Below are 14,628 nucleotides of genomic sequence, written 5' to 3' on the forward strand. Positions count from 1 at the left end.
CAGTTACACGTCGCGCGATGAGACGACCGACCGAACGACCGACCAACGGTCGCCGCCGCTCAAATCGCCTTCCGCAGGACAACGCATGTATGTCGCCAGCGGTAGGGCGAGAACTGGTTGTCCGCGCCTGACCGGCGCTACGTCTCCGACTTCACTGCTGTTGCGTCCCGACTGCACTGCTGGTCCGTCCCGAGCTCTTTCGACGACACACGACGACCAGGAAGTAATAGATAATACTGCAGGGCCTATATTGATAAGCGCTACTGCTACCGCTCACGGGCAGGCAAGGCAGCAACTCATTGACACCAGTAATTGAAAATTAACATGACGAGGCGGCAGTACGGTAAAAACAGGATGTTAAATAAGAGATGGCACGAACACGAGCCACGCACGGCTCGCACCTGTTATTAATGTACGAGCATTTCACATTCGTGATGGTTCAAATGGCTCTGAGCACTATGGGACTCAACTGCTGTGGTCATAAGTCCCCTAGAACTTAGAACTACTTAAACCTAACTAACCTAAGGACATCACACACATCCATGCCCGAGGCAGGATTCGAACCTGCGACCGTAGCGGTCGTGCGGTTCCAGACTGTAGCGACTTTAACCGCTCGGCCACTCCGGCCGGCCCATTCGCGATGGATTATCTCGTACTTATTAACCTGTGATCTTGCAATGTTAATCACTTAAATATTTTATCCAGGCAAATGTATCCAGAAATTTCATTTCTACATTAATTATTTTTTGGCGTTGCGATTTTTTCCGCCAGTTAAGAGCATCTTTTTGTCAAGATAGAGTTGTTCAGAGGCCACACAAAAAAATATTGCTTCAACTGCTTCTGTTCTCTGAACAGGTTTTCCTATTTATCAAGGGGTGTGTTGTGAAATAAGACAACCCTTTTGGCTTATATTCCTGTTTTGAAAGTTCTGCAATTCCAATGGTATCTAATAAGTGATTTCGGTAATACATTAAATCTCATAAAATTTATTATTCCATTTGGTTACTAGTACGTCATGCTTGTCCAATATATGTTCGCAATATTTTGCATCTACATATCAAACCATAATTAAGAAAATTTAGGTTAGCATTAGAGACATTTCGAGACGTAACCACTGTGTTGCACGTCTGTGCAATAATGTAATTGTTGTAATACAGTATTATGACTATGTAGCCTGTTATGTGGAGTGGGCTCCCACTAAGAAGAAATGGTGTACCTTGTCATAAACAAAGGTCTATAAAACGACTTGGTACCTGGATTATTTCACGGAATTCACGTAACTTGTTTCAGTTAGCAGATGAAATGGACCAAGGCAACGACTAATTCAGCAGCAGCAGCAACAGGAAGCAGATTATTCCGAGTTAACCAAACTAAGATACGTATAAGAAATCAACTGAAGTATGTGTCACTGTAGAACTAATTACTAAACTGTAATGTTTTGGAAACTGTTCTAGCAGCAAACATTTCGATTTGTCTCAAAGTAATTCTTTGAGTGGTGGAGGCCAATGTGATCAGTAAAAAACAACCCCATGATCACACGTTTCTTGATGTCTTTGGAACACAAGAATAACAAATTTTTGAGGTTTTTTGTTTAAATCAAATAATCTGTTTTCGATGGTGAAAATTTTCGTCCCAGCAAAATTTCACTGTCTTCCCCAAGTAACGTAACGTTAGTAGTTTCGCTACAGTTGTCCCCCCCCCCCACCCTCCCTCCATATTTCCCGCTTCTCTCACGGCCACCTTTTATACTGTCGGGTCCGCCTCTCATGACATGTAGCGGCCTATTCCACACTGCATAGGGGTATCCGTGAACTTTTGATCAGCTTGGGTATGTAGCGATTTCGTTTTGAGAAAGAGGTTCAAATGGCTCTGAGCACTTAGGTCATCAGTCCCTTAGAACTTATCACTACTTAAACCTAACTAACCTAAGGACATCACACACATCCATGCCCGAGGCAGGATTCGAACCTGCGACCGTAGCGGTCGCGTGGTTCCAGACTGTAGCGCCGAGAACCGCTCGGCCACCGAGGCCGGCGAAAGAGGTTCCCAGTCAAAAACCACAAACTGCGCAGTTTGAGAGGGTGACGCGAAACATTTTTTGTAGCAACCTAGTTAGCTCTGTGCTGGTACCCGCTGGCACGGGTCGTAAATTGAGCCGGTGAGACGCGGACGGCAGCTCTGTGACAAGAAAAGGGCCGGCCGCGGGAGCTGGCAGCGACGTCGCGTGTCTGGAGGCGCGGCCGGGCCTCGCGGCAGTGCTGAGAGGCGCCGCCGCGGACAATGCCAGGCGGCGAGTCGCAGTGCGGTAAGACGCGGCGCTCTGCGGCGGACTGGCAGAAGATAGCCGCCGCTGGCTGCTGGCGCCATTGTTCAGGCCGCACCCGATATCGGCAGCGCGGCCGCCCTCCCATTAAAAGCGCCAGCGCCAGCGCCAGAGCCGGCCGCAGATGGCGCACGGGCCAGGCCTCCGCTCCGTGTCGCCCCCTCCGCCGCTCCGGCCCTAATCTCACACTGACAGCTGTCTTCAGCTCGTCTCGGATAAAAGGTTTGCCCCACTTCCCCGTCCAGCAAAATACACTACTGGCCATTAAAATTGCTCCAACACGAAGATGACGTGCTACAGACGGGAAATTTAACCGTCAGGAACAAGATCCTGTGTTATGCAAATGATTAGCTTTTCAGAGCATTCGCACAAGGTTGGCGCCGGTGGCGACACCTACAACGTGCTGACATGAGGAATGTTTCCAACCGATTTCTCATACACACACAGCAGTTGAGTCAACAGATGGGGACGTTTGCAAGACAACAACCATCTGCACGAACAGTTAGACGACGTTTGCAGCAGCATAGACTATCAGCTCGGGGACCATGGCTGCGGTTACCCTTGAAGCTGCATAACAGACAGGAGCGAATGCGATGGTGTACTCCACGGCGAACGTGGGTGCACGAATGGCGAAATGTCATTTTTTCGGATGAATCCAGGTTCTCTTTACAGCATCATGATGGTCGCATCCGTGTTTGGTGACATCGCTGTGAACGCACATTGGAAGCGTATACCGTGTTTATAGACTTCAGAAAGACATTCTATAAAATTCCGTATAGCCTCTGATGAACAAAATATGAGCGAATGGAATATCAGACCAACTATCTGACTAGACTGCAAAGTTTCTACCAAACAGAACACAGTATGTTATTCTGAACGGAGAGAAGTCTTCAGACGTAAAATTAACTTCGGTCGTGCCACAGGGGAGTGTTTAGGACTAGTGAGTTTCAGAATATACATAAGCGACCTAGTAGATAAGGTCGTATGGCCCATGAGGCTTTTCGCGGTTGATACTGTTGTATATAGAGAAATTGCTTCCAAAGGAACTGGTATAGTCATGCGTATTCAAATACAGAGATACGTAAATAGACCGAACACGGCGCAGTGGTCGGCAACACCTGTGTAAGACAACAAGAGTCTGGCGCCGTTGTTAGATCGGTTACTGCTGCTACAATGGCAGGTTATCAAGATTTAAGTGAGTTTGAACGTGGTGTTACAGACGGCGCAAGAGCGCTAGGGCTCAGCATCTCTCAGTTAGCGATGAAGTGACGATTTTTCCGTACGACCATTTCACGAGTATACCGTGAATATCAAGAATCTGGCACAACATCAAATCTACGATCCTGTAAGAACGAGACCAACAACGACTGAAGAGAATCGTTCTACGTGACAGAAGTGCAACACTTCCGCAAACTGCTGCACATTTCAGTGCTGGATCATCAACAAGTGTCAGCGCACTAACCATTCAACGAAACATCATCGATATGGGCTTTCGGCGCCGAAGGCCCACTCGTATACTCTTGATGCCTGACCGACACAAAGCTTTACGCCTCGCCTGGGCCCGTCAACACCGACATTGGACTGTTGATGACTGGAAACATGTTGCCTGGTCGGACGAGTCTCACTTCAAATTGTATCGAGTGGATGGACGTGTACATGCATGGAGAGAGCCTCATGAATCCGTCGACCCTGCATATCATCATGGGACTGTTCAAGCTGATGGAGGCTCTGTAATAGTGTGGTGCGTGTGCAGTTGGAGTAATATGGGACCCCTGATACGTCTAGATACGACTCTGACGGGTGACACGTACGTAAGCATCCTATCTGATCACGTGCATCCATTCATGTCCATTGTGCATTCCGACGGACTTGGAAAATTACGGCAGGACAAAGCGAAACGCAGAAGCCCGGAGTTGCTACAGAGTGGCTCCAGGAACATTCTTCTGAGTTTGAAAACTTCCGCTGGCCACCAGACTACTCAGATAATCACATTATTGAGCATATCTGGGATGCCTTGCAAGTCTTCTTCAGAAGAGATCTCAACGCCCTCGTTCTCATACGGATTTATGGACAGCTCTGCAGGAGTCATGGTGTCAATTCCCTCCAGCACTATTTCAGACATTACTCGAGTCCACGCCACGTCGTGTTGCGGCACTTCTGGGTGCTCCCGGGGTGCATCAGTTTTTTTGGCTTTTCAGTGACAAATTTAACTGTTATGCGAGCATTGTTAGGAAGTATGTTGCTTATGATTCAATAAACGAAGTAAAAAAGTGGTATGTACTGTTATCCCTTGAAAGCGACATTTTCTCCATCAATATTTGCAAAGTAACGAGAGTCCGTTTTAGACAACACAGACAGATTTTTACAACGAGGTATATAGGATGGTCCATTGATAGTGATCGGGCTAAATATCTCACGAAATAACCATCAAACGAAAAAACTACAAAGAACGAAACTCGTCTAACTTGAAGAGGGAAACCAGAGGCGCTATGGTTGGCCCGCTAGATGGCGCTGCCATAGGTCAAACGGATATCAACTGCTTTTTTAAAAATAGAAACCTCCATTTTTTATTACATATTCGTGTAGTACGTAAAGAAATATGAATGTTTTAGTTGGACCACCTTTTTGGCTTTGTGACAGATGGCGCTGTAATAGTCGCAAACGTATAAGTACGTGGTATCATGTAACATTCCACCAGCGCGGACGGTATTTGCTTCGTTTTACATTACCCATGTTAAAATGGACCGTTTACCAATTGCGGAAAAGGTCGTTATCGTGTTGATGTATGGCTGTTGTGATCAAAATGCCCAATGGGCCTGTACTATGTATGCTGCTCGGTGTCCTGGATGACATCATCCAAGTGTCCGCACCGATCGCCGGATAGTTACGTTATTTAAGGAAACAAGAAATGTTCAGCCACATGTTAAACGTCAACCACGACCTGCAACAAATAATGATGCCCAAGTAGTAGTTTTAACTGCTGTCGAGGCTAATCCGCACATCAGTAGCAGACAAATTTCGCGAGAATCGGGAATCTCAAAAATGTCGGTGTTGAGAATGCTACATCAACATCGATTGCACCCATACCATATTTCTATGCACTAGGAATTGCATGGCGACCACTGGGCACAAGAGAAATGACGGGACGATGACAGCTTTTTTGCACGCGTTCTATTTAGCGACGAAGCGTCATTCACCAACAGCGGTAATGTAAACCGGCATAGTATGCACTATTGAGCAACGGAAAATCCACGATGGCTGCGACAAGGGGAACATCAGCGACCTTGGCGGGTTAATGTATGTTGCGGCATTATGGGAGGAAGGATAATTGGCCCCCATTTTAGCGATGGAAATCTACATGGTGCAATGTATGCTGACTTCCTACGTAATGTTCTAACGATGCTACTACAAGATGTTTCACTGCATGACAGAATGGCGATCTACTTCCAACATGATGGATATCCGGCACATAGCTCGCGTACTGTTGAAGCGGTATTGAATAGCATATTTCATGACAGGTGGATTGGTCGTCGAAGCACCATACCATGGCCCGCACGTTCACCGGATCTGACTTCCCCGGATTTCTTTTTGGGGTAAAGTTGAAGGATATTTGCTATCGTGATCCACAGACAACGCCTGACAACATGCGTCAACGCATTGTCAATGCATGTGCGAACATTATGGAAGGCGAACTACTCGCTGTTGAGGGTAATGTCGTTACACGTATTGCAAAAAGCATTGGGGTTGACGGACATCATTTTGAGCATTTATTGCATTAATGTGGTATATACAGGTTATCACGCTGTAACAGCATGCGTTCTCAAAAGTGATAAGTTCACAAAGGTACGTGTATCACATGGAATCAACCGAAATAAAATGTTCAAACGTATCTACGTTCTGTAGTTTAATTTAAAAAATCTACCTGTAACCAACTGTTCGTCTAAAATTGTGACCCATATGTTTGTGAGTGTTACAGCGCCATCTATCACAAAGCGGAAAAAGTGGTCCAACTAAAACATTCATATTTCTTTATGTGCTACACGAATTTGTAATAAAAATGGTGGTTCCTATTTAAAAAAACGCAGTTGATATCCGTTTGACCCACTTCAGCGCCATCTAGCGGGCCAACCATAGCGCCATCTGGATTCCCCCTTCAAGCTAGACAAGTTTCGCTCTTTGTAGTTTTTTCGTTTGACGCTTATTTCGTGAGATATTTGGTGCGGTCACGATCAATGGACCACCCTGTCTATTACCCAAGTTCGATCGCAAGCTAAACGACTGCAATTAAAGATGGCAAAGAAATATAGAGGAAGGATGGTCACAGTTGGCTTACCGTGAAGCGACTTGTTTTCGGCGAAGAAAAGTCGAAACAGTGAGCTATGGAACTCAATAATGTGACACCGCTAAGAACAATAGTGACGAGTCTGTGCGCAGTAAGGACAGAAAAGTGTACCATAGCTGTTACGGAAATTTACAGCAGTTCAAGATGACCAACATGACTATGAACAGAGAGCGGCGCTGTTCCATCACCACATGACTGCAAGGCAACCGACAGTCCCAGAAATGAAAAAAAAAAAACTGTCGCGAAAATGGCAACTACGTGAAGTTTGAATTTGCTGCTGTAGACGAAAATTCTGAACTATATGGCGTGTGAAAAATCCATGTAGAGGAAAAGAGTTAGGTTTGTGTTCTGTGCTTCTGAATTTCAATTGTAAAAATATCGTCGGTAAAACAGCGAATATCACAATGTAAGGTGAACATTAATAAAACCGACAAACTGCAGGGACGGATTCCTGACTGGAAATGGAGGAAAATAGGTCCTATGAACGTGTGTCCGGAAATGCGTCGTTGTCACGGTAGATGACGCTGACGAATGACAGTTCCTCTGATCACATGCTGCGTGTTCCGCGTGTGTTGCAGGCTGCGTGATTGACGCAGCGTACTGTAAGCGTTTATATCGGAAACAAGCCGAGATGATGTTCATGTACTGCCAAGCAGACCGAAACGGTCGAGAGGCAGCACGGCTACACCAAAACAAGTACCCCCACAGGTACCAAACCACATCACACAGCTTTTCAAGCCCTATTTGTGCGTTTGTGTCGATCATGGGTCCTTTCGGGGAAATGAAAGTGCCATGAGGCGGTGGACTGTGCATTCACCAGGTTTGGTGGGCCAAGTTCTACCTCTCGACCTTTTCCATCTGCTTGGCCGTACACAAACACCATCTAGGCTTGTTGCTGACGTGAATACCGGACCATTCTGCTCCTTACAGTACTCTGCGTCAGTCACACAGCCTGCAGTACACAAGGAACACAAGGCATTGGGTCACACGAACTTTCATTTGTTAGTGCCATCTACCGTGGTAACAATGCACTTCTGGACATATATTCATAGGGCCTTATTTGCTTCGTTTCCAGTCAGGAATCCATCTCTGCAGTTTGTCGGTTGTATTAATATTCATCTTGTATAATACTGCGCGAGTTCGGCTCGGTAAAGACGGAGAATAGGACAGCGCATATTCAAAGGTTCCAGTTTTGAGGGCTTAAGTAAGGGAGAACTGCAGACATGGAGCTAATGATGGAATTAAGTGACAGTAACTGGAAAATACCCATTAACAGTCAACCCGAGCCTGATTCGTATTTAGGTATCGGTCAGTTGTATATAGTAGCGGTACTCAACGTGAAAAAAAGTCAAGAGGAATGGAATTGAAGGAAAGTTAACAGAAAATCATGAAGGAATTAATATTAGCATTTAAAGAGAGTCACGAGTAAAACCAGGAAGGAATTAAGGTCCGTATTTAAGGGAAGTCAAAACACTCGATCGTTTGTAATGAAACACAATACACACCTACTCTTTTCCCCGAATGTTTGATATCAATGGAGCCACATTTGAAACCACCATCAGATACCTAGTTCTAATCTTAGCATGTGATGCAGAATGACTAGTCCTGCGGTATCAGATGATGAGATGGATAGCATTTAGCACAAAACGGTGAGGATAAAGATACAAATGCTAACACACTCAGTATGGAATAAGATGTATTATCAGTGGACAAAGAACATATTTTGAAGCAGAAAGTATAAGAAAAGAATTTGAAGGTTATTCTTACAGAAATGCTAAAATAGACTGCTAAAAAACTAAACCAGAATTGAGAAGAAAAGTGTCTGAGCTTGTTAGATTGTGAGAAAAGAAAACTTAAGATATGTTATCTTCGAAGGGAGAAGATGGAAATTTGTTGTACGAGAGATTTGAGACGATGTTCTTGGCAAAATATTGGTCTAAAAGCAAACGAGAAGAAATTTTAAATTTGATTTACAACCATCCGTACTACAGGAGACACGAGTATGACAGAACCACGTGGAGTGACAGGAGAAGACACGGCAGAGGTTAACGGTACGCTTACGGGCTGGTGAGAGACATAGCAGCCAGGCAACCTGCATGTCCACCACGAAGGGATGGAATATGGTGTAAGCCAGCCAGTTTTGTGAATACTGGAAGTTTTTTTCTTTCGAGGCATGCTGCTGCTTACATGTCCACTAAGTCCCTGTGACAGGTACTATTTGGCACTGTGACACTTACGACGATAGTAAAGGAGATTATAGGATAGTTACGGCACTGTCGCGCGTATTGATAGCGTAGTGATAGCAGCTTAGTAGACTGCAGTTTTTGCAAACATTGGAAGTTTTTTTCTTTCGAGGCATGCTGTTGCACATGTCCACTAAGTCCCTGTGACAGTAAAAATGTTGAGACGGTGACATGACTCAGTTCCTCCTCCGCCTTACCACGTTTACTGCAGCGGAAGGCCACGATAGTGGAGGAGCTGAGCTGTGCTTCGACGCGTGCGTCCCTGGTAACGTTACGGAGGGACGATGTGCACAGACCTGCGCAGCCATTTTGATTTCGCACCTTTACACATTGTCCTGGGCAGCCGATAGGTCAACGACGTCGTCCGCAGTGTTGCCTGCCGAAACAGTGCCAGATAATTCCTGGGGGGGGGGGGTTTATAGATAATTCCTGGGAGGCCGCTTGCCATACCAATGTGGAGCGCCTGCGTCGACACGCATAGCATGCGCGAGAGGCAGTGCAATTTCAACTGACAGCAGATGTCAAAATCTGCTGTTACACACATCCACCACTGTGTGTGCTTGTGGTCTGAAGTGCTATGTCGCAAAGAAAAACGACAATTGTGCAAGTGTTAGCTTTGTGTTTTCTTTCAGTAGACTAATCATCCTATTTACCCTTGAGGTATATGTTTTGGTTTGCTTGTGTGACATTATACTTGTATGTGGCAATAGAAACTAAATTTATTTCTTCTCTTTGAATGGAAATACTGAGCTACAGTAGTAACTGTTTCTGGTGTCTTATTTTCTCATTTACCTTATTGACATGCTTTTAGTAAATTTATTTCATTTTAATTTGGAGGAAAAATTGCTCTCTTTTATGTATAGCCTTAAGTTTCTTTAGTATATTAGAAGAATACTTCATAATTAGTTAGCTTTCAGTTACATGAATAAATGTTTCCCTTATCCGCTTCAACGTATTAGCATGTTAATGCCCAGCGTTACATTAATGTCACTTGTGACAGGAAAGTATTACATTAATGTCACATGTGACAGGAAAGTACTTTTACAGATTTTCTGGACAAGAATGAACGTCTGTAATTTTCTTAAGCTTGTTTAAGGACTGAAACTTCCTGGCAGATTAAAACTGTGTGCCCGACCGAGACTCGAACTCGGGACCTTTGCCTTTCGCGGGCAAGTGCTCTACCAACTGAGCTACCGAAGCACGACTCACGTCCGGCACTCACAGCTTTACTTCTGCCAGTACCTCGTCTCCTACCTTCCAAACTTTACAGAAGCTCTCCTGCGAACCTTGCAGAACTAGGAAGGTAGGAGACGAGGTACTGGCAGAAGTAAAGCTGTGAGTGCCGGACGTGAGTCGTGGTTCGGTAGCTCAGTTGGTAGAGCACTTGCCCGCGAAAGGCAAAGGTCCCGAGTTCGAGTCTCGGTCGGGCACACAGTTTTAATCTGCCAGGAAGTTTCATATCAGCGCACACTCCGCTGCAGAGTGAAAATCTCATTCTGGAAACATCCCCCAGGCTGTGGCTAAGCCATGTCTCCGCAATATCCTTTCTTTCAGGAGTGCTAGTTCTGCAAGGTTCGCAGGAGAGCTTCTGTAAAGTTTGGAAGGTAGGAGACGAGGTACTGGCAGAAGTAAAGCTGTGAGTGCCGGACGTGAGTCGTGCTTCGGTAGCTCAGTTGGTAGAGCACTTGCCCGCGAAAGGCAAAGGTCCCGAGTTCGAGTCTCGGTCGGGCACACAGTTTTAATCTGCCAGGAAGTTTCATATCAGCGCACACTCCGCTGCAGAGTGAAAATCTCATTCTGGAAACATCCCCCAGGCTGTGGCTAAGCCATGTCTCCGCAATATCCTTTCTTTCAGGAGTGCTAGTTCTGCAAGGTTCGCAGGAGAGCTTCTGTAAAGTTTGGAAGGTAGGAGACGAGGTACTGGCAGAAGTAAAGCTGTGAGTGCCGGACGTGAGTCGTGCTTCGGTAGCTCAGTTGGTAGAGCACTTGCCCGCGAAAGGCAAAGGTCCCGAGTTCGAGTCTCGGTCGGGCACACAGTTTTAATCTGCCAGGAAGTTTCATATCAGCGCACACTCCGCTGCAGAGTGAAAATCTCATTCTGGAAACATCCCCCAGGCTGTGGCTAAGCCATGTCTCCGCAATATCCTTTCTTTCAGGAGTGCTAGTTCTGCAAGGTTCGCAGGAGAGCTTCTGTAAAGTTTGGAAGGTAGGAGACGAGGTACTGGCAGAAGTAAAGCTGTGAGTGCCGGACGTGAGTCGTGCTTCGGTAGCTCAGTTGGTAGAGCACTTGCCCGCGAAAGGCAAAGGTCCCGAGTTCGAGTCTCGGTCGGGCACACAGTTTTAATCTGCCAGGAAGTTTCATATCAGCGCACACTCCGCTGCAGAGTGAAAATCTCATTCTGGAAACATCCCCCAGGCTGTGGCTAAGCCATGTCTCCGCAATATCCTTTCTTTCAGGAGTGCTAGTTCTGCAAGGTTCGCAGGAGAGCTTCTGTAAAGTTTGGAAGGTAGGAGACGAGGTACTGGCAGAAGTAAAGCTGTGAGTGCCGGACGTGAGTCGTGCTTCGGTAGCTCAGTTGGTAGAGCACTTGCCCGCGAAAGGCAAAGGTCCCGAGTTCGAGTCTCGGTCGGGCACACAGTTTTAATCTGCCAGGAAGTTTCATATCAGCGCACACTCCGCTGCAGAGTGAAAATCTCATTCTGGAAACATCCCCCAGGCTGTGGCTAAGCCATGTCTCCGCAATATCCTTTCTTTCAGGAGTGCTAGTTCTGCAAGGTTCGCAGGAGAGCTTCTGTAAAGTTTGGAAGGTAGGAGACGAGGTACTGGCAGAAGTAAAGCTGTGAGTGCCGGACGTGAGTCGTGCTTCGGTAGCTCAGTTGGTAGAGCACTTGCCCGCGAAAGGCAAAGGTCCCGAGTTCGAGTCTCGGTCGGGCACACAGTTTTAATCTGCCAGGAAGTTTCATATCAGCGCACACTCCGCTGCAGAGTGAAAATCTCATTCTGGAAACATCCCCCAGGCTGTGGCTAAGCCATGTCTCCGCAATATCCTTTCTTTCAGGAGTGCTAGTTCTGCAAGGTTCGCAGGAGAGCTTCTGTAAAGTTTGGAAGGTAGGAGACGAGGTACTGGCAGAAGTAAAGCTGTGAGTGCCGGACGTGAGTCGTGCTTCGGTAGCTCAGTTGGTAGAGCACTTGCCCGCGAAAGGCAAAGGTCCCGAGTTCGAGTCTCGGTCGGGCACACAGTTTTAATCTGCCAGGAAGTTTCATATCAGCGCACACTCCGCTGCAGAGTGAAAATCTCATTCTGGAAACATCCCCCAGGCTGTGGCTAAGCCATGTCTCCGCAATATCCTTTCTTTCAGGAGTGCTAGTTCTGCAAGGTTCGCAGGAGAGCTTCTGTAAAGTTTGGAAGGTAGGAGACGAGGTACTGGCAGAAGTAAAGCTGTGAGTGCCGGACGTGAGTCGTGCTTCGGTAGCTCAGTTGGTAGAGCACTTGCCCGCGCAAGGCAAAGGTCCCGAGTTCGAGTCTCGGTCGGGCACACAGTTTTAATCTGCCAGGAAGTTTCATATCAGCGCACACTCCGCTGCAGAGTGAAAATCTCATTCTTGTTTAAGGACTGTTGAACAACCTTTTTTTTATTCCTATGTTGGTAGTTGTGAGAAGCAGTTCATTTCTTGGAATAATAGGCAATTGAATATAAGAGTTTTTGTACAGCCTGAAACTCATCACACCACGCATTTAGAATAGGCTAAGTGTAACTATTAAAACAAAAACTGTAAATAGCTTCTTAATTAACTAATAAAAACATGTCATTATTTAAATGTAGCTAACATTGTTTGTTGCAGGGGTCGCATTCTCGTTTTTCACCGTTGCATGAAAGTAATGAGAGCACTTCAGTAATTTTTATGCATTATTCTACTATGCCTGTAGGTGTTGTGATTTTTCTTAGAGAACAAGGTTTTTGGGAAACTGGAACTGGGAGAGAAAACTGCATCCCCCAAACCAAGTAGTAAGTAGTCAAAGATGAAAGAGCTACCGCTATACGTTTTCGAGGGGAAGTTGTGCAGATATGCTTCAGTAGGTTTCCGACGCCACCGAAAGAACCTGGAGGGATACCACAAACCCAATACTGTACTTGATGAGCCACAGTTTGACGGAAGGAACCACTTGCTTTTGAAAACAGCGCAACTCAAGAGAAGATGATGTCTTATAATGAACTATGAGACATCAGCATGTACCCAATGCAGGAAATGTAATGTGGGACTGTGTGTAGAATGTTTTCTCTCCTCATCACACCAAGTAATTTGATGATTCTGTTTTTGATTTGTATTCATCTTTAATTTGTTGCTTTCGGTAAAAACATGAGTAACCTTTCCTTATAAATGTATGTTTTGCTCTCAGAAGTGTTTAGCGTTACAAACAGGGTGATACCTTGACGATATTACAAACTTTCAGAGATTTTGGAGAAGGGTAAATATATCAATTTGAGGTAAGGTACTCTGATTCGAAAATGATCAGGTCGAAAATTATAAGGGAAAAATAGTTATGATACCTCTCACAGTGGGATATATGCACCGGTTCTGACGTTGTTAAGAGTGTAGAGTAGAGTAGATAAATTTCAGAGTCGGTAGTATGGACCAAACAAGAAAAAATGTCCAGTAAATACGGGCTCTAAAATTCATACCTTAAGAACTGTCGGCATTTGTTCAGTAGAATGGAGCCGCACGGAGTGGTCGAACTGTCTAAGGCACCATGTCACGGACTGCGAGGCCCCTCCCGCCGGAGGTTGGAGTCCTCCCTCGGGCATGGGTGTGTGTGTGTTGTTCTTAGCATAAGTTAGTTTAAATAGTGTGTAAGACTAGGGACTGATGACCTCAGCAGTTTGGTCCCTTAGAAATTCATACACACAATAGAAGGGACGTGTTCCACATTAGCGAAGATCAACAAGTGCTCATAGCTCTTAAGGTGTGCACTTTAGATCACATGTTTACTGGAAATTTTTTGGTAATTTTGGTCTATACTACCACGTGTGACAGCTGCTTGCCCCATAATTTAGTAACGACAGTACCGCCACATGTATTCCACTATCAGATGTCTCAAACCGATTTTCGATTATAATTTTCGGGCCGGTCATTTTCGTACCTGAGTCCCTTACCTCAAATTAATGCATTGATCCCTCTCAATCACTCCTGAAATTTTGTAAAATCACCACGCAACCACTCTGTATACGGTACCGAATATTATATTAAAATAATTAAGGTAAAATGTAATTTTTCACTTTAAATTACTATTTTTCAGTGTAACATACAAAGTACAACTAATAAACGTGAAAAAATTAACAAAATATAATTTGGACACTAATGGGTTCAGTTAAAGCTATAATCAGATTGATTTTCTTGTGTACCATACATGATGGGTCAGGAGGAAAGATACATGCTTTGAGGGGTGATTCTGAACAAAAACTTCATGTGGAAATATGTCCTATTCCGAATGGTTTCCAAGACGAACACATTTAATGTGCAATGAAAAATACAGAAAATAAATAATAAACATTGCCATCGCAGGGTGGCTACTCAAACTTGGGAGAAACAAGACGTGAGAAATGCAGATGTGAGTAAATTAATGGTAAACCGGGGGGGGGGGGGGGGGGGAAGGGTGGAGATGGCCATACCACAGTATAAATAATGACTTTTCTTTCCTTTCAGCTGAGATACACTAGCC

The 14,628-nt window shown here is 45.3% G+C and overlaps 2 non-coding genes across 2 annotated transcripts; both read left to right on the top strand.

The window, feature by feature from the left end:
- Positions 1-10,265: 10,265 nt before the first annotated feature.
- Trnas-cga lies at positions 10,266-10,340 on the top strand. Its single transcript has one exon. It is a non-coding gene; the product is annotated as a tRNA-Ser (tRNA).
- Positions 10,341-12,371: 2,031 nt separating this feature from the next.
- Trnaa-cgc lies at positions 12,372-12,446 on the top strand. Its single transcript has one exon. It is a non-coding gene; the product is annotated as a tRNA-Ala (tRNA).
- The last annotated feature ends 2,182 nt before the right edge of the window (positions 12,447-14,628 follow it).

This window comes from Schistocerca americana, chromosome 3 (genome assembly GCF_021461395.2).
Source record: "Schistocerca americana isolate TAMUIC-IGC-003095 chromosome 3, iqSchAmer2.1, whole genome shotgun sequence".
Taxonomy (NCBI): Eukaryota; Metazoa; Arthropoda; class Insecta; order Orthoptera; family Acrididae; genus Schistocerca; species Schistocerca americana.